The sequence below is a fragment of the Heterocephalus glaber genome, unplaced genomic scaffold (genome assembly GCF_053883595.1).
Source record: "Heterocephalus glaber isolate CG9 unplaced genomic scaffold, H.glaber_assembly_v1.0 deba00001688, whole genome shotgun sequence".
NCBI lineage: Eukaryota > Metazoa > Chordata > Mammalia > Rodentia > Bathyergidae > Heterocephalus > Heterocephalus glaber.
In genome coordinates this window covers 2,203-27,259 of record NW_028258413.1, presented here as the reverse complement: position 1 = coordinate 27,259, position 25,057 = coordinate 2,203, and the positions used below count along the sequence as shown (strand labels likewise).

At 39.2% G+C, this 25,057-nt stretch overlaps 1 long non-coding RNA gene across 1 annotated transcript; it reads left to right on the top strand.

Moving 5' to 3' along the window:
* Positions 1-4,143: 4,143 nt before the first annotated feature.
* On the top strand, positions 4,144-24,657 carry LOC147821885 (uncharacterized). The gene is made up of 5 exons (XR_015446387.1): positions 4,144-4,221; positions 5,766-5,843; positions 21,941-22,041; positions 23,148-23,536; positions 24,223-24,657. It is a non-coding gene; the product is annotated as an uncharacterized LOC147821885 (long non-coding RNA).
* The last annotated feature ends 400 nt before the right edge of the window (positions 24,658-25,057 follow it).

Below are 25,057 nucleotides of genomic sequence, written 5' to 3'. Positions count from 1 at the left end.
CAGCTCAGCGCAGCCACCGGGGTCCCCGAGAGGCCTTTGGAACAAGGAAGGAAGGGAGCGTGTCGCAGGACGCGGAAGGCCCCGGGCCACAGGAAGGCAGAGCGCCAGGGCGGTGAACAGCTCACTTGAGACCCCCCTGTGCCACTGCAGAGCTCCCCCGAGGCGCCCAGCTGAGCCCTCGGGGCAATGATCCCAGCGGGGCGTCACTGTGGCCCCAGGAACAAACCATCAGATAACCGGGAAAGGGCAGGGTCCTCCTAGGCAGAGGAGTAAGGAGTGCTTGTTGGACATGCTCCACCCTCTGGGGAGCCCAGGTCCCCGCCCTCACTCGGAGCTGTGCCAGGCCAGCATTCTCTCAGTTTTCCTGGAAGCTAAACCTCTTCCAAACAAAAGTTAATCAAGAAATTTAAAGACCTAAATTTAACAAGCAAAAGTTCAGGGTGTGATATCTAAGGTCACTACGGAAAAACCAGAGACCAGATACATCACTCTTAACTGCAAGAGAGAAGGAAATGTCAGGTGTGGTGGTGCTTCCCAGCAATCTCAGATCTGGGACACTGAGCAAGGCCTATACTCTCTCTCTGTCTCTCTCTCTCTCTCTCTCTGAAAAAGAAACAGTGAGGTGAATTACTTCTGAAGAAATAACGAAAAGCTTCCAGCCTACTTAGAGGAAGCAAGACAGAGAGGAAGACAGAATAAGGTGGTAGAAATAAGCACGAATATACGAACATATTCTCTTTATGCTAGGCATCCTCATACAATCCTGGCAGAGCTGAGGCCCCTGGCAACCTCAGCGCGAGATCTCAGCGCAGGGCTCTGCCGCCCTCGGGTGGCCGCTCGGTGTCACTGCACACCCCGCCTGCTCTGGTCCCAGGAGGAGAGAGCTCCAGCTTGGGAAGCTGACCTGCAGGGATGCGCGCCCCTCCTCCTGCCCCCAAGGTCGCCCTCCCATCCCTCTCCCTTGGGGGCAGTTTAGAGCTACCTGTCCGCAGAGCCTCACGCACTCACAAGCCGCCTCTGGGAGGTGATTGCCTCATGGGCGTGGTACACCTGGGTTGTCAGGAGGTGGGATCTGGGCTGAGAGAAATCGCCTGGTTCAGGGCCTGGAAGCCTTCATCTCGCTGCCTCTGCTCCCTGGACTCTGCTTTCTGTCTGCCATGCCGCGCTGCCTTTGAGCTGCTGACTAGGGACTGAAACCTCTGCCAAGTTCGAGCCGAGATAAACCTCTCCTCGCTTAACTTGTGTGCGTCCGGTAGCGTGTCTCCGTGACCAAGTCACTCCCCTCGAGGTCCTGCCCTTGACACCTGCATGGCATGTGAGTGACACCTCTCGGGGGCAGGTCCAACCTTGGCTCTTGGGGAGGTTCTGGAGATGCGGTGGGGCAGCCCCCGGTGAGTCCTGGACGGGTCTAGGCCCCTGCCCCAGGTGTGTGGTCAAAAACAGTACGGTGTGTGGGTGCAGGAGTGGCTCTGCCTGTGTCCAATGCTCTCCACAAGGCCCCGGGAGCTTCCCGGCCGGACCTGTGCCCACCTCAGCCTGAGGGTGTGGGCCCACCTGAGCCACACTAGAGCTCCTGACCTGGCAAGACCCGTGGGGTCCTGATCCTTCCACGAGCTCTAGAAAGGCTCGATCGGTCTCTGGGAGGGCCTGACTCCCCTGCTGCTCTGCCACCACACAGCACCCAGCCATGTCCTGTCCTCGTGGGATTTCTTCCCCACCTAGCAAGGGCGGTCCATTGTGACCTCACTTGTGTGTAGGGCTGTCTTGGTCTGCAAGCTGCAGTCCTTCTGCCCCAAGACCTCTGCTGCTTTGCTGATCTCAAGACACTGACAATATTGCTTGCTGTCTGCTCAGGGCCCAGTCGTCTCCATGGCAAAAGTCTTTGGCCATTCCTACCCGTGTCCATCTGTTGCCTCAGCCTTTCTCTTCAGCCATAGCAAGTGTCCCAGCAGAGGTTCTTCAGCCTTCGTCAGCCCACTTTACCTTGCTCCTTTTCTTCCTCGTAGGCACAACAGGCATTGGGCTCTCCCATCCCAACAGCAGCATATGCATCTTTTTCAACTGGAATGAATTTTAAAGTGATTTTTTTAATCATGTCACCCATAATTCATTCATTCATCTGTTATGGCTGAATTTCGGACCCACATCATTTAACCATATTTCAGGCTAAAAGTAAGAAATAAATTTGAAAGCCTTAAGTAACGAAAAGCTGGTTTGTTTGTTCAATTCTGACATCTGACTTCAGGAAGGATTAAAAAACTTCCAGCATTCACTGTGTTGTTCTCCTTCCTCAGACCTGGCTCCACTTCTGGGTTCTTAGGCATGCCTTCTCTTATCTATTCCAGGCTCCCCTCGGCCCGTAGCAGCTCTCAGATGATTTCCCAAGATGAGAAGGCTCTCATTTCCATCATTTCAAATAACATTCTTCACATTTGTTCTGATTGGGTTTGTGTAAAGGATTTATTCATAACCAACCTGTATAACCATGGAAATGACTGTCCTCATTGGGTTTAATCCAAACAAAATCCCCTCCCAAATGTACACAGTGGAGGTCTTGGGTTGAAGGTGGAGGTGTTCTCCCAAAAGAAGCTGCGATGTTCCCACAACTGTGCGTGACAAAAAGTGTCTGTTACAGGGTTCCAACTGTCCCTGGGCATAAATGTATACCTCCCATCCTCTTCCTTAGAGAATATGTTGTATAAATCCTCACCCAATACAGTCCCTTGGACTGTTCAATTATTAAAGTAGAAGAGGTGTCTGATTTGGGAGATATTTCTGAGAATCTCTGGGACCTCTTGGCTATATATGGACAAGGAGTAAATATAGACCCCTGAGATTTCTAGCTCGAAGTTCTGGATTGGTAGTAAGACTGCCAACTGGTAGAGGGAATTCCATAAGAGCAAGGCAGGTGTAATGGTAAAGAGATTGATATTTGACATGCTGTAATAAAAGACCCTATGGAGATTCCATGCGGAACAGGAACCCAAAAAATAAAAGGCCCTTAATTGCAATGAGGGAAAAAGTATCTTTATAGTGGAGAAATCTGGAAGACACCACCTCAACCCAATGATTCGTCAACACCAAGTCCTATGACATGCCTTCTGACACAACACAGCCACAGGTATGCAAACCTTATCACATATGAACTTCTACCTCCAATTCATAACCTGATTTTGAGATATCAGGAGATAACACTGAATAGATGGACACATTATACAAAACAACCATGCTGTCTTCTTAAAAAAGTCAATGCCAGACCTGGGGATTTAGCTCAGTTATAGAGCACTGGCCTAGCATGTATGAAGATCTGGGTTGGATCCCAAATACTAAAAAAAACCCCTCAAAATGTGAATGTCATTAAAGACAAACTGAAAAATTGATTATGGCAGCACAACTCATAAGAGAGAAATCTTCTAAGCAGCCTTTATGTCCATCAAGGCATGAATGGATATAGAAAATATGGTCTTTACACAAGTATTGTATTAATACTATGTCATATATAAGGATTATCTTGAAGCAAACTTGGTAGGAAATATGTAGGAAAATAGATGCACCTTGAGACCATAATGTTAAGTGAAATAAATAAGACACACAAGCTTAAATATGACATAGTTTCTCTTGTATAAGAAACCCAAAATATAAATAAAGAGGAAAATAAAATAAAAATCAGAGAGATAGATTTTTGCAAAAGGGAAGGGGACCAAGAGATGAATAGAGGAGAAAAAGGATGAAGGGAAAGGAATGGAAAAAGAATTAAAATGTGTTATGTACATTTACCAACTCCCCAAGAGGAATTCAATCATTATGTACTGCAATAATGTACTAATAAAACTTAATAAAGAAAAATGAAAAATGATACCATAGCAAATTGCAGTGTGTGGTCCTGGGTGGGGTCTTGGATCAGGCAGATTAAGTGACATAAAAAATCCCCACTATTGAAGTTCTCTTACAGCCTAGTTGAACTTGTAGGACTCTACGCATTGATGTCAAGGCATATTTTGCACCTCCTTCAGTACTACCTGCACATGCGCACTCTTAGGTACGTGCGCAACAATGGGCGTGCGTTGTAAGAACATCCGGGCATCACAGGTGTCGTAAGAACATCCTGGAACTTCCCAACTGGCGCACACTTGGCGACCGTAAGCAGTACCTTCCGGAGCGGCTGCGGTGCCTGACTGCGGCGGTGGAGCCTCAGTCTTTTGAGAGGTTTCTAAAACTGACGTATGTAAAAAATGTGATTCAGGCCCAGTCCTCCAGACCCCTCTGTACTGAACAAGATTTGCGGGCTTTGCCTCCTCACGTTTCTGTTCGTTCGTTTGGTTTGACTGTAGGTTGGAAGGGAGGGAAGTGGCTGGCTGCCATGGTGAACCGCTCTCCAGGTGGGGCAGCTTTCCGCAGATATGAGGGTCTAGCTGTACTGGGATGGTTCAGACTCAGAGCGGGGGAGGTTTTCCCCAAGACTATGTCCTAGCAGGCTTAGAAAAAGTAGGTAGAGCCACAGAGTAGACATCCAGTGTATGGGTTACTGGCATGTTTAAAAGATTCCAGAACAAACGGAAATGTTTTTAAAGTTGAGAGAAAACATTCAATGGTCGGTTTGAAAACACCTAGCCCTAGCCAAAGTAAAACTGACAAATCTATCCAGGACCAGGGTATAAGCAACCAATGTTTTAAATTTCGAAGGTAGGGGCCAGGGGTTAACGCAACAGTGCCGCACCTGCCTGGCAAGCGCAAGGTCCTGAGTTCAATTCTTGGTACCAAAAAAAAAAAAAAAAAAAAATCAATGGTAAAAAATGTCAAAGTTTCTCGGAAAGAATAAAAAAATTAAAAAGGAAAAATTATATAAGGCTTTGGTTGAGTGTCACAGGGTAGAGAACTCACAAGGCTCTCACTGTGCATGTGTGTGTAATAGTGTGTAATAGTTTTAAGGGGAAACCAATAATTATCAAGTCATGTATGAAATCCTCAATTAATTATTCAAGAGATAAGAAACTCCCTCCCTCTGATAAAATCAACTCATAGATGCACTACAAATATCTGAAAGATTAATAAAAATTTTTGAAGTAGTGGTGCATGGTAGAAGTCCTGATGGTGAGGATAACATTGAAATTAGGATGTAAGTCCAAAACGACAATTTTAAATGTTTTAAAAGCACTACAAATATTAAAAACCAGCAGTTTGCCATACTAATAAATGTCTGGAAGCGCACAGACACCACTTTGAGCACCTCTTGTAATGGTAGAGGCCAAAGGTAACTTACATTAATCTCACTATGTCTCAATAAATTGAGTATTAAAATATTTATATTTTTTTTCTGAAGTATGTATATATTATTTTTGGTGGACTATATGTGAAAACATGTTGTACACTTTAAATATGTATAATACAAACATGAGTGTTTGTAAGAACTTTTATTTGTGATTGAAACATTTTAACTATATGAAAGATTTAAAAATACACACGAATATGCAATTCCAGTATCTCAGTGACATAATTTCTCATTTGTTTGAAATCTTTTAATATTTTTATCCATATGAACATATTGCTAAGTTGATAAAACTATATTTTATGCACTTATACATTTTACAGATTTTGTAACAATAATTTGGAACTATGCCTCCTTTTTCACTTTTTTGTAGAATTTTTAAGAGCTGTGTTACATCCACTGTATTTGTATATTACATGTTTTACTTAATCATTTTCTTATTACTAGATGCCAGTGCTATTTTTTGAAATTATAAATAACTCTGCTCTGTGCCACACAGAGGGGTGCCTATAATCCTAGAATCAAGAGGCTGAGACAGGAGGATTTTGGAGAGTGCAGCGCCAGTCTGAGCGACATAGTAAGTATAAGGCCGTTTTAGATTACATCACAAGATCTTATCTCAAAAAACAAAGCAAAGAGGGCCAGAGATTTAGCTCAGTGGTTTTGCCACCTGCTGTGCAAGCACGAGGACCCGAGTTCGATCCCTGGTACCAAAACAAAACAAAACCAATCCAACTTCCCAGGTTAATTTGGGCAAGGGATTTAGCTCAGTGGTTTTGCCACCTGCTACACAAGCACAAGGACCCGAGTTCGATCACCAGTACCAAAAAGAAAAGAAAAAAAAGCAAAGAAACAAAAGCTAAGTCTGCTTTGAGTATATTTTTGTATATGGATTTTTCTCCTTTAAAATTTTCATACTTCTTTTATTCCAAGGTATACATATTCTTTTATTGTGTATCAAGTAATATTTTAGTATATTTGGTTTTTCCTTTTTAAAAATTATTGAATTGATATTAAATTCTAAAGTTGAAACTTAGAATTGGAGAAATAGAGCAATCCTAAATATAAATTTGGAATAGGGGGTTTACTAAGTCAAACAAGTTTATGATACTTGATAAGTATATTCAAAGTGTCTCCTTAAACTGTTTTGCCAGTAACATCAGCATGGGTGTGTGCTGCAGTTTTTCTATAGCTTTTCCAACATATGTATTTTCCTGATTTTTAATAGTTTTAATAGATGTCAATTATTTCCTTATTATTATATGACTTAATTTAACTAGTTTACTCTATGTGAAAAAGCTATAGATGTAAAGAGAACAAAAGACAAAATTTGAAGTCATTTAAAAAATCAGATACAAACACTTTGATGTTTAGTCGGTAACTTTGTGGAGAAAAAGTCAGAGTTCTTGGCTCTTATCTTTCCATATGTTACATCTGTTCCTCTGCCACATGCAAAACTGGAAGAATTCTGGACAACTGCTTTATAAAATCAAAGAAACTTTAGCTAGATGAACCATTAAGAATCATCTGGTTAGGGACCAGGGATTTAGCTCAGTGGTTCCACTGCCTGCCTTGCAAGCACAAGGTTCCAAGTTTGATCTCCAGTACAAAAAAAAAAAAAAAAAAAAAAGAATCATCTGGTTAAACCCTTCATTTTAATAAGATTAAATAAAAACCCATTGAGATTCAAATTATTCAAGATTTTTCAATTAGTAGGTGCCAGGGTGCAATTTAAGACCAAGGTTCCAGACCTCTCTATCAGGCATGCTGCCTTTCTGATGCAAAGTCCATCTGGGGGCTAATCATGTACCTACAGTTGTCCTTGACATTTAGGCTGAGAAGTGTAAAATTTAGGCTTAGTGTACTAATTCTTACTAAATCAAATAAGAGAGTGAATTTCTGTGGTCTTGGACTTATGAGTATAAAGCCAAACCTATATCTGAATAGGTTGCACAAAATGAGAAGCACATTTCATGAACTGTCTCTAATAGGCTTATGCAAAGAATTCTGCAGAAGGTGTCTTAAGCATAGTAATTCCAATGGCAGGTGATTAAATCCCCTGGAAGACTGGATCATCAGCATCTTGATTTTTTTCTTGCTGTTGATTGTCTTGTTACCTATTCAATATGAGTTTGTTCACCTTTCCTAGGCCAAATTAGGAACTGAATTTTATAACTGAAGAAAAGCACCCATTTATCGTATCACCTTTATCATTGCATTTTCAATCTTCCTGGTTTATAAAATGTTCCCCCAACCAGTAACACGAGTCTCAGACTTTAATAATCTTTGACAGCAAAGGGCATACTTCAGATTTGAGCCCAGCTTCCATGGTGTAAGCTCAAATCAGCAAAACTGCAGAAAACTGTCCTTCCTCAAATTATTTCCCTGTTTCTGATGTCCCCAGGTTAGTGCCTAATGAATATTCAGGCCCAGTAACTTTTGACCCCTGCTTTTTTGTCTTTCTCCTGGGCAGTAATGCTGCTGGATATCACTGTCTTCCCCTGATGACCACTGATGATTCATCCTATTATGGTCTCCAAGCAAGGTCATTCCTTCTCCAAATTCCTCATATCTAAAATATGCTAAAATCATCCACTTTATCTTGAAAATCAAGGAAAAGAAACTTAAAACAGAATAATTTACAACAGCCAGGAGAATTAGATAGGTTTAGAACTGACACATCCAAACTGAAACTATGAAACCCTGCCTCATTCCCACATCCATACTCTGGTAGGGAGGCAGATCAGGGAGGCAAGAGACAGGCAACTCTGGGTACCTCCCTACTTTGGGACTGAGGTCCAATTTTTCCCATCTTAGAAAAGGAAGTTCTCCAAACTGTCTCAACCTGGGCCTGGCATTGTTTTACTGCCCTGGAATGTGTTCTTCCCATGATGACTGACAAAAGAAACATCCATTCTCTTGGGGGTAGTGGAAATCCTGTATTTGCTTCACAGCTTATACAAGATAACCACAATAGTAGGTTGTATATATTCTGAAGTTTGGGCTATACATTCTTAAATTTATGCCTTTACAGGAAAAGAAGTCGTACTCCCTACTGGGTTATCTTGTTCTTTGGGAGCTGCTTTACAACTTTGTAAATGATTGATAATAGATAGAAATGCAAAGCATTTATTTTTTATAAACACCAAATTATTTCCTGTCTGACAGAGGAGAGAAGCTCAGTCTCTCTCTCCTATGATGGAAAAGCCAATCTTGCCTCAATTTGCATATTCATTTCATTGTTCTTCCCCTATACATTGGACCCTCAAGGTACGACTGGCCTGACATACAACAACTTGGGTTAATTAGGTTAATGGACCTAAGTCTGCCTTTTGTTATCTATAGTGTGCACCCAGGTAAATATTCAGATCTCAGCTGTATTGACTTACAACCAACTTGAGTTACAACCAGTCCTTGGAAACCGATTGAGTTTGTAAATCAAGAGTCCACTGTATTTGTGTCTATTCTTTGTTTTTTGGTGTTTTTTTGGTACCAGGGATCGAACTTGAGTCCTTGTGCTTGTGCAGCAGGCAGCAAAACCACTGAGCTAAATCCCTGGCCCTTGTGTCTATTCTTTGGATTCTCTTTTAAACTGGGTAATCCCTTAACATTTTTCAAATTAATGAGCAGAGTAAAATCTTTAACAAATGTTTATTTTTGTATAGGAGAATCATGATTTTATCATTTAAAAATTATCTTTTAACACCATGTATGAGATCCTAAAATATGGTTACTCTTTGCTACCTTAAATCTAGTTATATAAATCTCATTATATTTTCCTATCAATATGAAGAATCCAAAGGATCCAACTTGTGGGTATTCTCTCCTTGCATAACACACACACACACACACACACACACACACAGTACGCATGCCCATAAACACAACCCCCCAAAATAAGCAATAATGGTTATCCATAAAACAGTTGAAAATCCATGTGTAAGAAGCAAACATTCTCTAGTGCATGGAAGACACAGTTCTGATGATCCATCAGGCAGAATGTGTACTATCTCAGCTTGAATGGTCTATTTGGGTTACTTCCCCATTTTCAGGAGTTCTTCAGGAATGTAGAATAGATGGTTTCTATTTATACCACAGATTTTTCTCGGCACTGTTAACATTTTGGACCAGACGCTTCTTCAATGTGGGAGCAGTCCTGTGCACTGTGGGAAGCTTAGCAGCTTCGCTGGCCTCTACCCATTAGATGGCAGTGTCACATCCCCCAAATGGCTCCAGACACTGCCCTGGCCAAAATTGCTCCACTTGAGAATCCCTGATGTATTTTATGAAAGGACACACAAAATAACTTATCCTATAGAAGAGGGAGGATCTCTCCAAAGACGTGTGTATACTCAATTAACATATATCAGCATGGATGGGTCTCAGTGGTAATGTTGTGTGATCACAGCAAGTTACAGAATGATTTGAACAGCATGGCCATATTTATGTAAATTTTAAAATCACAAAACTTACAGTGTATATTGCTTATAGGGCCATGGATGTGGGGTGAAAATCATAAAACCGTGAACATGAATAGACACCAATTTAATGAGTGTCATTGTGTTTGGGAAAACAGGAAGGAAATTAGGATAGGTTATGTTTAAAAGAAAAATCAGCTCTTTCTATAATGTTTTTCTCACTTTCAAAATAGGTCAAAAACACTATTTCAAATGTTACCTTTTTTTATCCGGCTAACATTTGAAGACATTGTTATTCTACAAACTTTATTTTACAGAAAAATCCATAAAAAGCTATGAAACATGCAGCTTAAATTTTATATAGTACTTTGATGCTGTTATTTTTCAATCATCTGTTTTATATTGTTCATATGACTGCTTGCCTTCCTAATTAAGAGTAGCTTTGAATTGGCAGTGTTTTATACAGCAATTTTCTGGTTCAGACTCTAATGACAACCATAATATAAACGTTCTGATCTTATATGTGTGGAGTGCTTTATCTTTTCTCAGTACTCTTACATCTGTCTTCTCATTTTGTGTTCACAATTTCTTTCACCATCAATCTTAGTTTCAAATCTATTCACCATGTTAATGCAGGTTTCATCTTTCTATTGCAGTTACCTTAAGTTTGGGTTTCTGACCCTGAGATACCAGATCCCAGGGCAGTTTACATAGGAAGTGACCCACAAAACACTGGTAGGTAAAGTGAGACAGGGAGAGAAAGAAGTTAAGAGGCGGCACGTGTAGAGCAGCTTACTGTTTAGGGCTATTGAGGCTCAATTTGACTCCTTTGTGTAAACTCCTGTGGATGGCTTTCACAATAGAAAGACACAGTGAGTCATTTGTGATAGAAGTTCACAAAACCAGAAGTACTTATTATCAAGCCCTTTACAAGCATAGTTGGCTAACCTGTGCTCTAGAGCATAAAACTGGGGAAGCATCCATATTTTCAAGAGTTCTGAGAGTTTCCAGTGTGAAGAAATGTGCAAGAAGGAAAATATCCATAAACATTTCATTTTGAAAGAAGTAGGTTAGGGACAAAATAGTACTTCTGTAAGAACAAATATTGATCATTTGCCCTAAAAAATGATCAAGATCCAAGCAGACACTTGAGACAGTTATAACTCTACTATGGAATGTGTTGGAAACAGTTCAGGCTTAGGAAAGAGTGATCATTCATTGTGCCAAACAACAACTAATTAAAGATTATGGTAGTAATCAGCCAAGACTATGTTCAGGCTGGGAACAGGAAGAGATAGTGGTTGCCAATAATGGCTGCAGAAAACTAACGAAGCTTACCTGTCATTCCAGGAGAGGAGAAAACAAAAACAACAAAACTAAAATCCGTGAATGAAAGGGAACATGTAGTGTTCCCTTCCTGTGTCCTCAGGGTGATAAGGAAGACCAGAGAAGGAAAATCTACCTACCGCAGGTAGGTTTAGAAGGTATCTAAAAGTGATGGCTATTTTTGTTAAATTAATAGACTGGTTTTTAGAATTTAGTTTTACAGAAATTTGAGTCAATAGTACAGGGTTCCCATAGATTTTCTTCTCCACAGTTTCCCTTAATAGTAACATCTTGCATTAGTGTGGTACATTTGATACAGTTAAGGAACCAACACTTTCATATGTTTTATTAAGTAAAGACTATAGTTTACATTAAGGTTCACTCTGTGTGGTGTAATTCTATGAATTTTGACAAATGCATAATGTTATATATCCATCCTAATAGTATTGTCTGGAATAATTTCTTTATGCTGAAACTTCCCTGTTCTTCATATATTTACACCTCCCCCCCCATTCGCCCCCAAACCTAATAACCTAATAACCTGGTGACACCTGATGCTTTCTAGTGTATACCTATATCTATATCTACATCTACATCTATATATGTGTGCTCGCACTGCAAGGAATTGAACACAGGTCCTCCAGCATGGTAGGCAGTGCTCTACCATTGAGCTCTAAACTCACTCCCTAGCCCAAGTGCCTGTAATTTTGCCTTTTCCAGATGTCATACAGTTGGAGTAATATAGTAGGGAGGACTTTTAGGCAAAATACTTTCAATTAGGAATATGTACGGAAGGATTCTCCATGCATCACCCCCCCCCCCCTTACTGGAAGTTGAATACAGGAAGCACTGAACTTCATTCTTAACCCTTTTCAATTTTATTTTGAGATCTGATCTCACCAAGTTACCCAAGCTGGTCTCGAACATGTGGTCTTCTTGCCACATGCTTCTAAGTACCTGAAGTTAACAGCATGTGCCACCACACCTGACTTCTTTGCATGTATATTTCCTTTTGTTTTGTTGCAGATATTCAGTCCTGGAGATTGAACCCAAGGCCTTGGACATACTAGGCAAGCAGGCTACCACTACACTACATACCAGCCCCTCTTTTGATGTTGATATTGCTTTTTTCATTGCTTCATGATATTCCATTGTATGACTGTACTAATGTTTGTTCATCGGCTCACTTATTGATATCCTTTGGTTGTTTCTAGTTTCTGGTGTTTTATTTCTCCTCTATGTTTTGTAGATTGTATCTTGCAGGGAATTGGTCCATTTCATTTAAATGATCAAATTTGTGACATAGTGTAGCTGACCCACCCCACTGGCCAAGTCAAGCCTTCTACTGGGACCTAGACCTGGTACTTTGTTCTTCTTGACCTGGGGGCAAGCAAGGATGAATGACAAAGAGACATGAATCAGTTTAACTTTGGGCAGCCAGGGGGTTCTTGCCTCTTAGGAGCCCCAGCATCTGGCTCATCTTGCATTTATTCACCTAAACACTGGTACAAGCAATCAAAGTAGCACAAGGTTCATCTGCTTTCCAATATCCACTAGTACATACTCCGGTAAACAACTTAATCTTAGGTGTTCTGGCTTTTCCCTGGAACCCGCAATATGGAGTCACCCTGAGTGCAGCCTTTCTCCTTTGTGCTCAGAGAGGCCAGTTAGGCCTCACTTCTCTGGTCTCTGACAGCATAGAGTTGTTCAGAATACTCTTACTTATCTTCTTCATTTCAATGAGCTCAGTTTTGATGTCCTTTCTTGTTTGTGATATTAGTAATTGACCTCTTTCTCTCTTTGTCTTGATTAGCCTGGTTAGGATTTATCGATTTCATTGATCTTCAAAGAACCATATTCTGGTTTTAGCAATATTTAAAAATTTTTTTATTTTTCAATTGTATTGATTTATGCACTAATTTTTATTGTTTTTTTTCTTTTGTTTGCGTTCATTGTATTTCTTTCTTTATTTTGGTACTGGGGATCGAACTTGGGACCTTGCACTTGTGAGGCAGGTGGTGGAACCACTGAGCTAAATCCCTGGCCCTTGCATTCATTTTATATCGCTCTCATTTGTGTAGCTTCCTGAAGTGGAAGCTTAGATTACTGTTTCTTTTTTTCTAACACTATGCTTTCAATGTTATCAATTTTCCTCTATGCACTGGTTTTGCTGCCTTCAACATATTTTGATAATTTGTGTTCTCATCATTTACTTTAAAATAGTTTAAAGTTTCTTGAGACTCTCCTGATAAATGTTATTTGGAAGTGTGTTACAGTCTAAATATTTTGGGAATTTTCTAACTATGTTTCTATTCTTGATATCGAGCTTAATTTCATTGTAGTACAAGAACAAAGTACGATTTGTTAACATCTGTCCCATGGCCTAGAATGGGGTCTGTCTTAGTAAATGTTCCCTGTGAGCTTCAAGAGAATGTGTTCTGCTTTGTTGGATGAAGTATTTATTAAATGTCAGTTACATCCAATGAATTGATGATGGCCTTTCATTCAACTATGCCCTTCGAGTTTTTCTTTCAGCTGCATCTATCAATTACTGATTGAAGAGTGTTGAAGTTTCCAACTATAATAATGTATGTGTCTATTTCTTCTTGCAGCTCTAATGGTCTTTTTTCCCACATATTTTGATAATCAGTTGTTCAGGTGCATATATGTTAAGATTTACTATGCCTTCTTGGAGAGCTGACTCCATTTATCATTATCTATTACAATTCTTTATCCCTGATTCTTTCTTGAAGTCTGCTTTGTCTGAAATTGATATTGCTAGTTCAGATTTCATTTGGTTGTGTTGCCATGGTATATCATCTTTCTCTATCCTTCCACTTTTACTTATGTAAAATGGAATTATGTAGAATAGAAAAACTATACTTGAATTTTTTTCAAAAGTATACTCTGACAGCCTTTACGTTTAAATTGATATATTTAGGTAATGCATATTTAAAATAATCATTGATATAGTTCAGTTAATCTCTACCATACTTGTGTTTTCTAGTCATGACAGTTTTTCATTTCTTTAAAAATCTTCCCTCGTTTTTCTTGTTTCTTTGTTAATTTTTAAATTTTACTCTGTTTTATTGGTACATTTTAGTTATACAATTCATTTCCATTTATCATTGGGTGTTTGTACCTGTACATGATGTATCTTGGTTCTTAATTTTTTTGTTTCCCCATTACCTGTGTGCCCTTCAACCCCTCCACCCTTCCCTATTTCCATAGACATCATTTCCATTTATTTTTTCTTTTCTCATAGTTTTTCCTTTCCCTCTTTATCTTTCCTGTTCCCCTCCCTTCACCCCTTCGTCATTGGACCTTTTTTCCTATCTCAAATGATCGATTATTCATTTTAATCATTTGAACCCTTGTTTACACTCTCAGTTTCTCACACTAGTGAAATGATTTGGTATTTACACATGTGTGTCCTGTCCTATTTATTTCACTTAAGAGCATGGCCTTGATATACATCCATTTAGCTATAAATGACTCTAGTTTTTCAATCTTTATGGCTGAGTAGTACTCCATTTGATTAGAAAACCCCACATTTTCTTTATCCAGGTTCCAGTTGATGGGCACTTGGGCTGCTTCCAAGCTTTAGCTATTACAAGCTGTGCCGCTAGGAACATGGGGACACATGTTTCACTGTGGTATTATTCTTTTAATTCTTTGGGGAAGATACCCAGCTGGGGACTGTCTGGGTCAAATGGGACCTCTAGCCCTAGTTCTTTGAGGTATCTCCATGCTGATTTCCACAGTGGTTGCACCAGTCTACACTCCCACCAGCAATGGAGAAGGGTTCCTTTCTCCCCACACCCCTGCCAGCATTTGTGATTGGATGATTTCTTGATAGCAGCCATTCTTTGTGGTGTGAGGTGGAATCTCAGTGTTGTTTTCATCTGCACCTCTTGAATGATGAGTGACGTTGAACATTTTTTCATATATTTGTTTGCTGCTTTTACTTCTTTGAGAAATGTCTGTTCCCTTCAGGTGCCCATGTTTGAATTGGGTCTTTGAATCTGGGAGGTCAGATGTTTTTCAGTTCTTTATATATTCTAGAGAGTAGTCCTTCTGTCATTTTTCTTGCCTTTTTTCTTTAATGAATACATTTTCTCTCTTCTCTTAGCATATCAATTATACCTTTTAAAAATGTGAGTGTGGGACAAGGATTTAGCTCAGTGGTTTTGCCGCCTGCTGCGCAAGTACAAGGACCAGAGTTCAATCCCCAGTACCAAAAAGAAAAATTAAATAAATAAAAATTTTTTAAAAAGTTAGTGCTTGTCATAGAGTTTGCAATATGTATTTACAGCTTATCTAAGACCACCAAGTCTAAGTTGTTAGTTTCAAATAACAGTATACTGCTTCTCTGCTAACATAGGTACCTTATAGCAGAGCATTCTCAATTCCCCCATGCCAGTGGTGGCAACCTATGGCACTTGTGCTGCAGCAGGCTGTTTGTATCATTGAAAGCTATGAAAGTTTCACCATCCCTGCCACTGTTGCTGTCACTGATTCCACTCATTCATAAATTATATGCACCCAATATATTGTTACTACTAGTACTTTGAGCAGTTATCTAATAGATTAAGAATAAAATGTTCTATTATACCTTTCTTTATTCCTCTCCAGTGCCCTTTCTTTCTCCCTTCCCTTGTTGCTTTCCTCCTCTCCCCATGCTTTTTCCTCCCTCTCTCCTGTCTTTCTTCCTTCCTACCTTCCTTAGTTCCTTCTTTCCTTTCTGCTTCCTTGGTCTCTCTCTTGTCATATTTGATTTCTATCTCTAAAGAACTTATTGGAACATTTCTTATCTAGCATATCTGTTGGCATTACATTTCTTCAGTTGTTATCTGAAAAACATTTTTTTCTTTATGTCAGAAGGAAATTTTTGCCATACAAAGAATTTTAGCATTGTGTGGATGGGTTGTTTCAACACCTTAAATATTTTACTTCATTCTCTTCTTACTTACATGATTTCTGAGAACGCTAGTGTAATTCTTTGTTGTTGAGTAGGTAAGGTCTTATCTCCCTGCTTTTTGCAAGATTTTCTTTGTTTTTGATTTTTACACATTGAATTTGATACGTGTACTTATAATTTTTCTGTATTTACGTTGCTTATTGTTGTAAAAGTTCTTGAACCTGAGATTTGGTGTGTGTCCTTCATTTTAGAAAATTCTGAGCTACTATTACTTCAGTTATTTTTCCTGGTTCTCTCTTCTTCTAGAGTTCCCATTATGGGCATGTTATGCCTTTTGTAATTGTCCCACAATTCTTGAATGTTCTGCGGGTTTTTTATTCTTTTGTTTTCTCTTTTTCTTTCAGCCTAGGGAGTTTCTATTGACTTAGCATCTAGCTCACTCATCTTTTCCCCAGTCATTTCTAACCTGATCATCCTTCAAGGCATTCTTCATTTCTGCCACAATGTTTTTTTGTATCTCCCATTTCCTTTTGATTCTTTGTTAGAGTTTCCATTTCTTTTTGATTATGTTAATGAACTGTTCTTTTTTATATGTATTAATCTTAGGGTATAGTAGTTTTAAAAAATGCTGGTTTTCATTGTGGGCTTTTCATACAGGCATATAACATATTTTGATCATATTCAGCCCCCTATTACCCTGCCTCACACCTAATTCTTCCTCTTCTTTATTCCCTTTCTCTGGTCAAGTAGTGTCCCTCCTGCTTTCATGTCCTTTTTGAAAAAATCCATGTACTTATCTTTCTGAGTTTGGCTTATTTCACTTAATGTGATGGTCTTTATATCCATCCATTTTCCCACAAATGACATAATTTTGTTTCTTCTATGGCTGAATAACACTCCATTGTTTGTACATATCATATTTTCTTCAACCAGTGATCTGTTGATTTTCATCTAGTCTGATTCCATATCTTGGTTATTTTGAATTTGTGCCACAATAAATAGATATACAATTTCTCTATAGCATACTGACTCTAATTCTTCTGTTACCCATGTGTTCTTAAATGTTTTCTACTTTTTCCATTGGTTCTTGCTCTGTTTCAACTCTACTCATTGCCATTTGATTCTGGCACCATCTGTAATTCACAAGTTAATTGTTTAGCCCTCCACAAGATTGCCTCTTACTCTGGATGCCAGCAGCAAGTGTGGTCCTCATATTTCCTATGCTTCTCACTAAGTATAAATTTTGAAGTCCCAACAACCACTCCAATTTTGATAATTCACTCTAATGATTCACAGAACACATTAAAAATGCTGTACTGCTGGGGATTTACCTCAGTGGTTCTGCCACCTGTCTCGCAAGTGCAGCTTCCCAAAAATGCTGTTGTTACAGATACAGTTTTATTATGAAGGAAACACACAAGAAAAGTTCTGGAAGGGCCGGTTTTCAGTGCTCTTGTATCCTTTCTATGGAATCTGGATGTGGCATTATCTGTGCACTGTAATGTGTTCATGATTTGGGATGCTCCACTTGGTGTCCAGAGTTTTTGTATGGTCTGTCATCACACAGGCATGACTGTGTAAACCGCTGGGCATGTGACTGAGTTCAATCTTCAGTGCTTTCTCCTTCATGGAGGTCAGACTCGCCCAGGATTCCTGCCTTCTAATCATGAGTTTGGTCTCTGTAGTGACCAGCCCTGATCCTGAAGCTAATTAGGCATCTACCATGAGTCATTTCATTAAGATCAACAGTAACACATGCATGCCCATAACTCAGGAAGTTCCAAGGGATTTTGAAATTCTTTGCCAGGAATGGGATCAAAGACCAAATAAATTCTTTAGCATACCATAAAACCTTTAATATATCAATCACAGTTGTTGCAAGCTTCTTATCTGACAATTTCAAAATCTGTGTTATATCTGAATCCAGTACTGATGCTCATTCTGTTTCTCCAGGTCACATTATCTTCTTGCCTTTAGTATATCCAAAATTTTGTTGTTGGGCACTGAGGCAGTCAGGCTATCAGTATAAAGATGATATTAGTCTGGCCAGGACCTGGGTGTTTCCTGTTTAAAGTTTATTATAACTGTGCACCAAAGATTCCATTTTTCTCTAATTTCCCATTGTTTGCCACTTCCGTGCTGTCTCCAAGTCTCCTAAGAACCTCTTCTTAAATAGAATGTCTCTCTTAGGTGTCTCATTTGTAACCCACTGTTTTTATATAGGAGCTCTGTCAGTGTGGGGATAAGAGTTTGAGGAATGGAAGCATTCCACCTTAAAATTATATATCAGTTTTTTTAATGGACTTGAGTTCCCGAGTTGTAGCCATCAGTAACTTTTCTCAACTTTTTTTTCCTATTACGTAAGACAGAAAATCTAGAATGACTAACAATGTCTAGTTGCTCTTTCTCTTCATCAGATACAGCTGTAGCAAAGTAGCTTCCCTTGAGCACAATCTCATTAGAGAAAGTAGAACTGTCTGGGCTTATTTCAAAGTGGTTACTTCTGTTCTTCACTGCTCACAGAAGAGAAGATTGTCTCTCATATTTGACTCACCCCTGGTGGGTCTTCTGAAGGCCAAACCCACAGCAGTATAATAGGAGGCCCCCTAAAACTGGGTACAGTGGATTTTAACTCTGGAGTTAGTCTGCAGACAGTTTTCAGCAGTTCATCAGTTGCTGTTTATTTGTTCCTACCAGTTTCTATCTCCATATGTCTCTGGTCCCGGTAAACTGTGATTCTTTATATTTGCATGTCTGTCTGGTTTTTGCTGTGGCAGTTTGTGATGTGATCTCAGTGCTCTTGCAGATCTAATTAAAGTTGCTGATTTTTAGTTTATTCAGCTGATTTCATGTAGTCAGAACAGGAAAGATAATTTTAGAGCTCTTTGTGTGTCAGAGCTAATCAGGAGGCATGACCAGTATGCAACTAGAAGCAGGGGTCTGAAATCCATATGTACTTAGGCCATGGCCCATGGGGACAGGCATATCGATTACTTCCAGTGGTCACTGACTCCTTCATAAAACCAGCTTTTCAGCTAAACTGCATTCTACAAATGTACTACTTGCTAGGTTACTGGTCAATTAAATGCAGTCTTCAAAAGAAAGACCTTTTAGTGAGATTTGGCTTTGTGATTTGAACTGGCCTTTTTGTTTCTACTCTGTCCAATCCCAGAGGCCTTTTCAGCTGGTGAATGGGTTTCTCATATGTTCTGTGCATCGCTATTACTCTTAATGTGTTCTAGAACATGATTTTTCTGGCTTGTAAGCATCTCCAACCCAACTTATGAGTTTTCAGCTCTTTGGATTTAAATCAGAAACATTTTAGTAAGTCTGAGCCCTAGAGACCCACTACTAATAAGACTATCACTAGGATGAATGGATGAAGGTGTGTGTGTGTGTGTGTGTGTGTGTTCAAACCTGTATCAGTGATTTTATAAATTTATACCTATGTTATAAATTTATGTATCTGATTTCTATGCTAGGTCTAGTAATATATATATACACTTATATAAATATTTTTGAACAATTATATAATAAGAATTATTTAATACCTATCTTTGTAAGCACATTTATAAACTTTTGACATGAGATTTGTAAGTTCCTAACCAGCATTAATATTATATTAAGAAATTTGTAATAAAAGTGTCTAACATCTCTTTTCATAAAATATATAACAATTTAGAAAAATAGTGTATTTTAAGGCATATGTGGAGCAAACTGACATATTCTTTCATCTACAAAAGTTTCAAGAACTTCATGAGAAACAAAAAGATTGAGTTGTCAGTATTCATAGTGCTTCTCCCTGCTCATTTATTAGTTTGTGCACCAGGATATTCTGGTAAATGCTTAATAACTGGCTCTCCCAAAAGAAATGCCCCAAGTGTGGAATCTATTAACTTCTTTAGCACAAATACCCCCATAATGGTCAATTCCAGGGCCATGTAACACTGAGTAGCAGAGGCATGCACTAATCAGATCTCATTAGGTCCTAAGGACTGACTGGAGCATTTGCTGCCTGTAAACAGGAGACAAAGGATTGTTAGGGGCATCATAACTGTCTGAGAGTGTTGGGAGCAGTGCTACATAATTCTAGGGAAAAATCATTTGAGTAGGCCTAGTTCGCCTGCCTACAGCCCAGCTAGGACATTCCAGACATAATTGCATTTTGGCCTCTGGTCAAAACTGAGACCTCAGTGATCCCCCCCACCATGCTGCAATCTCCAGGACAAGACCACACCTGTGGGAGACACCAGGAAGGAACCAAATCTTCATCTGCATAATTCCTCATTGTTCTTAGATTTCCACTGCCCCCCAGCTTTTTGTTACACCTTGTTTATCCCAATGTGAAGTACTGAATTCTATTTTTCACTTGTTACATTTGTTTCTCCCTGTAGTGAATAAAAGGTGCTGCAAGCTAGAGGGTTTTTGCCTTTGCCACCCAGAGCAGCAGTGATCAGACCCAAAGCTCAGCTTCTTCTCAGTCTCATTTGCCTACCTTTCCTGTAATTTGCTGTGTGCTGCCTTGGCTCACAAGAGACTAGGACTTACTGCAGAGGTTCTGGTAACATCCCCTTCCCCTGTTCCCTATATGAGAGTGTTCATATTTTACAAAGATGAGGGGAAAGTCTGAGGTTGGGGCTGGTGAGGCTTCTCAGTGATTTTTCATGGAGATTTTGCTGGTTTCTGAGTGATGATGTGGGCTTTAAAAATATATGGACCATTTGATTTTCAGATACCTAGGCAATCAAGGTGATATTTGTGTTATGCTTTTTATGTGTCAGGTAGGAAAAAAATTGTCAGTTGGGAAATAATGCTGTTTTTTTATTCCTTAGCATTTAGAGTTTAAATATAATGACTTTAGTAATAATCCTACTAATAACTATATGTGTCTTGGTAAGATATACTATTTTTTCCACAGTATTGACCATTTAATCATTGAAGGTGTTATGTGAAGAGAATATGATGACTCTGAGAATGTTGCTGGTACTGAAGTTTTGATGGGATCCAAAGAGTGTTGACGGTTCCCTAATGATGAAAGTGGACCAAGGTTATTTGTTGGTATCTTGATAGAACAGACTGTGTCCTTAAATGTATTTATCCCATGGATCTACTTAGGTTCCGGTCAAGACATCACTGTGTACATACATGTTTATTAACGGAGCTTTCCAGGTATCCAGGCAAGTGATAAGGAAGGATAGATGACACCCTTGACTAACACTGAGAAACCATGAAATTAGAACTGTGACACTGGAACTTGTGTTCTCAAGTCTTTTGCTCTCCCATCAAGCTCTTTCCAAGTGCACAGAGATGAGCTGCTCTTACATTTCTCATTAAAGATGTTGTTTCCAGACATCAAGGTAATTAATGATACTGTTGAAATTCTACTGAAATTGTTTTTGGTATGTGTGCAGATGAAATAATGGCCAGCTTAAGTGGGAACGCTCAGCTTAACTGAGGGTGATTCTGCATGTGGGTGACCCACCTAAGGATTGTTGCCATAACTGCCTAAAAGGAGGATAGGAGGGGAGGAATGCTGGCTGCTGATTTCCCAGGAGAAGCTTTGTTGGAACTGGAACTCAGTGGCTTTTCTTGCTGTTGCTCCCTCAGTGGGTGGGTGGGGGGTGCTGGTCTTTGCCTTTGTCTTGAGCATCACTCCCTGGTTCCAGTGCAGATCCCTCAGTGTTCTGGCACAGATTGTTCACCCTGCCGGCATAGACTTTTGAGCTTCTACCACTGGCCCTTGGGCCTTTTGGTGCAGATTCTTGATATGAACTTGCATGAGACATTGCTGAGGGCTGTAGGCCTCTGGCTGGACTCATGTGGAATATTATGTGGAAAGATCTATTGCACTTTTCTGGGTTTGACTTTTTGGGAGAATATTGTAAGACAGTCCTATAAATTTGTATATCCTGTGGTAAATCTGTTTCCTTGGAAACACCGACTAGAACAGTATGTTTATAGGTAAAAAAAAATTTGTAACAGTAAACATGGATTTTTCTTTATTTTCAGGTATAGACATGCAATAAGATGTGCACCAAACACTGGGATTTTTAGATTTCTGTCAAGACCTTATAGTAACCCTTTCGACTGTTGGTCAGCACACCATGTAGGTAGGTGGTTTCATGTAGGTTCTGATGTAGGCCCAAACCACAGCACAGCTTGGCAATCTTACTAGTTTTACCTTCTCAAGTATTCTTAAAGATGTATTTTCTAAAGCCTTTGAAGATTTCTATCATGAGACCACAGTTAATCTAACATCAGCCTTTAATGGCAGACATTGCTGTTATGCAAACAAGTGTTGATGTAGACCAAAACTAAAGCACAGACCACCTGATCTTCAGATCACATGAGGCAAGTGGTTATGGTTTCCCTACCACTTGCCATCACGATTTCTTTGCCAGTATTCAGGTGAGGAATAATAACATCCTTAGGAACACTTGAAACCATGCAGTTTCTTTTCTGTATTTCAGAGAGAATGTGTAACCCTGTAAGGAGGTTGCACATATCCAAGTATTTATCACATAGTCCCAACTATAGTACTCATAGGAACTAGGCAGATATTCCACGAAGACATGTTGTCTTATCTGACATTATCCTTGACCTTGGAGAACCACAAGAATCCAGGTAGAGTCCTGTGATCATGGATGAAATAGAAGCTATTCAACAGTTCCCGGTAGGTTGTGTCTTGATTCCTGTCAAGGGTTAACAGTGAACTTAAAAAGTTCATTATCAGGAGATATTTCTGTATTAGAGTAAATATTTTCATGTACAGCACATGCCAGACTGACCATTAGATCATCAAATATCTGGGTCAGTAATGTTTGTTTCTCTACAATTTTTATCATATGATTAAAAAAATGTAAGTATGTAGAAAAGGAATGCAGTATTTTGTATTCTAGAAACCATATTATTGCATTATCTTACATTTAGAGAGAATTTACTCTGGGAATTTCAAATGACTTTCATGTACTCAGGTTATTGTTATGCATTTATGCATCATGGTAGTTAACAAGTTAAATATTAGCAGTCATGAGATAATGAGGTTTGGAACAATGATGTTCATCATAAAATAATCAAGAATACAAGTAGAGTTGATGAGTCCAGGTGGAAATGAAATCTTGCAATAATGACAATAAAGAAAGTTATTTGAAGGGTCCCAGTAGAAAAGTCTTACCATACATATACTTGTCACCCATATTTTTACATTTCCATGCAGATACGGTGGTAAGTCTCATGATGACCAACAGTGGCAGTTTGTTGTATCCATGGCCATGATGATCAAGAGGGATATTGTAAGTGTGGGGTTCTTTCATTTATTTTAGCATGTTTCCTGTACATATTTAGTAAAGGAATGATTCTGTTTACCACTGCTAGTAACAAGTAGCTTATTATATAAAGTTTTGATAAACTCTGAATTTAATCCTAGGAGGTGTGGAGGCATATTCAGGGATCCATGTAAGTTATTCAACTGATCCACATCACAGTATTGACCATAATTTTTTCTACAGGTAGCCAGCCAAGAGAGAAAATGGTGTGAAGAACAACATCTCTGACCTTGAAGTTCTAAAGATCTAAGTACTTCAGTTGGTTTCCCTGATGATGGAGGTAAAAAATTTTAAAGTTGTCCTTTTTTTCTCCCCTCAGGAGAAAGATGATGCGTCCTAAACACACATCTCAAAGTGTTGTCTAAGATTCCAACAGTTATTAAATTATAGTGATTGAGCTTAAGAATGGTAATTTATGAAATGTTATGACTAACCTGGTAAGTAAAAAATTGTCCCTACTAAGATGCCGACAAATAACCTTCAGATTTCTTGGTAAAGTGGATGGGATATCTAACACAATGTTACCCTGGCTTTTTGGCAGGTATTCCATTAAGTTTTATCCTAGTGTACAGGTTTGTTGACTTGAAATCATTATAGGCATTTCTTATTTTTTGATATTTATATCATGAATGATGCTTTTGAACTCCTGTGGTAACCTCTGCTTAGAACACAGTTCAAAATATGATTTGTCAGTAATGTTTTTTGTAAATATGAGATTGTACTATGGACTTATTTAGAGATTGTGATAGGTTATTGTATAGGGATGCAGGTCATTGACCATATTTCCTATCCCCTAGTATTGACCATGGGAATTTTGCTAGTGTTTCTTCCAAACAAGATGGTATTTCTTAGTAGGCTTTTACCTCAGTGTTCAGCTTTAGCCATGTAATTGTGATAAGAATATGATTTGTCATGTTGAAAGCCATGACCAAGGAAATGTGTCAATGTCTTCCTTGAATGACATAGGTTCCAAAATCATTTTTCATGATTTGATTTTCAAGTTCCTCTGAAGACACTGTGGTTATCCTACCCACGGGAGTGAGTAAAGTCCATAGAGGGTTATGAGGTAAGTGCTGAGGTACCCTAAACCAGATCTTCATCTATAGAGGAAAGGGATGAGGGTGTCCTGACTATTACTAGATTTAGTGGTCACTGCTCCTATAAGAAACAATTTTGTCCTTCACAGTTCTAGTAAATATGAGTTTATCCTTTATATGCCATAGGGAAAATTGGTGTTTTAGCAAGGACTGCTGAGGGAGTGATTATGAACTGGTTAATTGAAATTATTGTGGAACTCTAGGACTGCAGTAAGCATAGGTTAATTTCCAGGGTGTGGAGATGACAAAATATGGGCTCTCTGACAATACTGTTTTTGTTTGGTGAATCCAAGTATCCTGAGGAGTTCAGCCAGCATTTAGCAATGGACATTAAAAAGGGAGTGGGCTCATGTTCTGACACAGCACCTTCTATGCCAAACTGGCTTTGTGTATTTTTCAGATGCCCTTCAAGAGAACACAGTGATCCAGAAAAGATGGTTGTTGTTGCAGTCACCCCTAGTAACAAGGTAAATGATAAAATGGTCATAGTCCAGTGAAGGCTGTTTGATCTTCTATAATCCTGGCAAGTTCCTAACTAGGTGCTCAGATGTTAAGGTCTTGGCTAGTGTATTTCTGGGGATGATATAGTCACTCACTAGTGACATCTCATTTTCAACAATTCATTTTATGACTGTGTTAGGTTTTATTATATTCCCCCACTTCTGGTGATACATGTTTTCAAAACATATTATCACCTTAATATT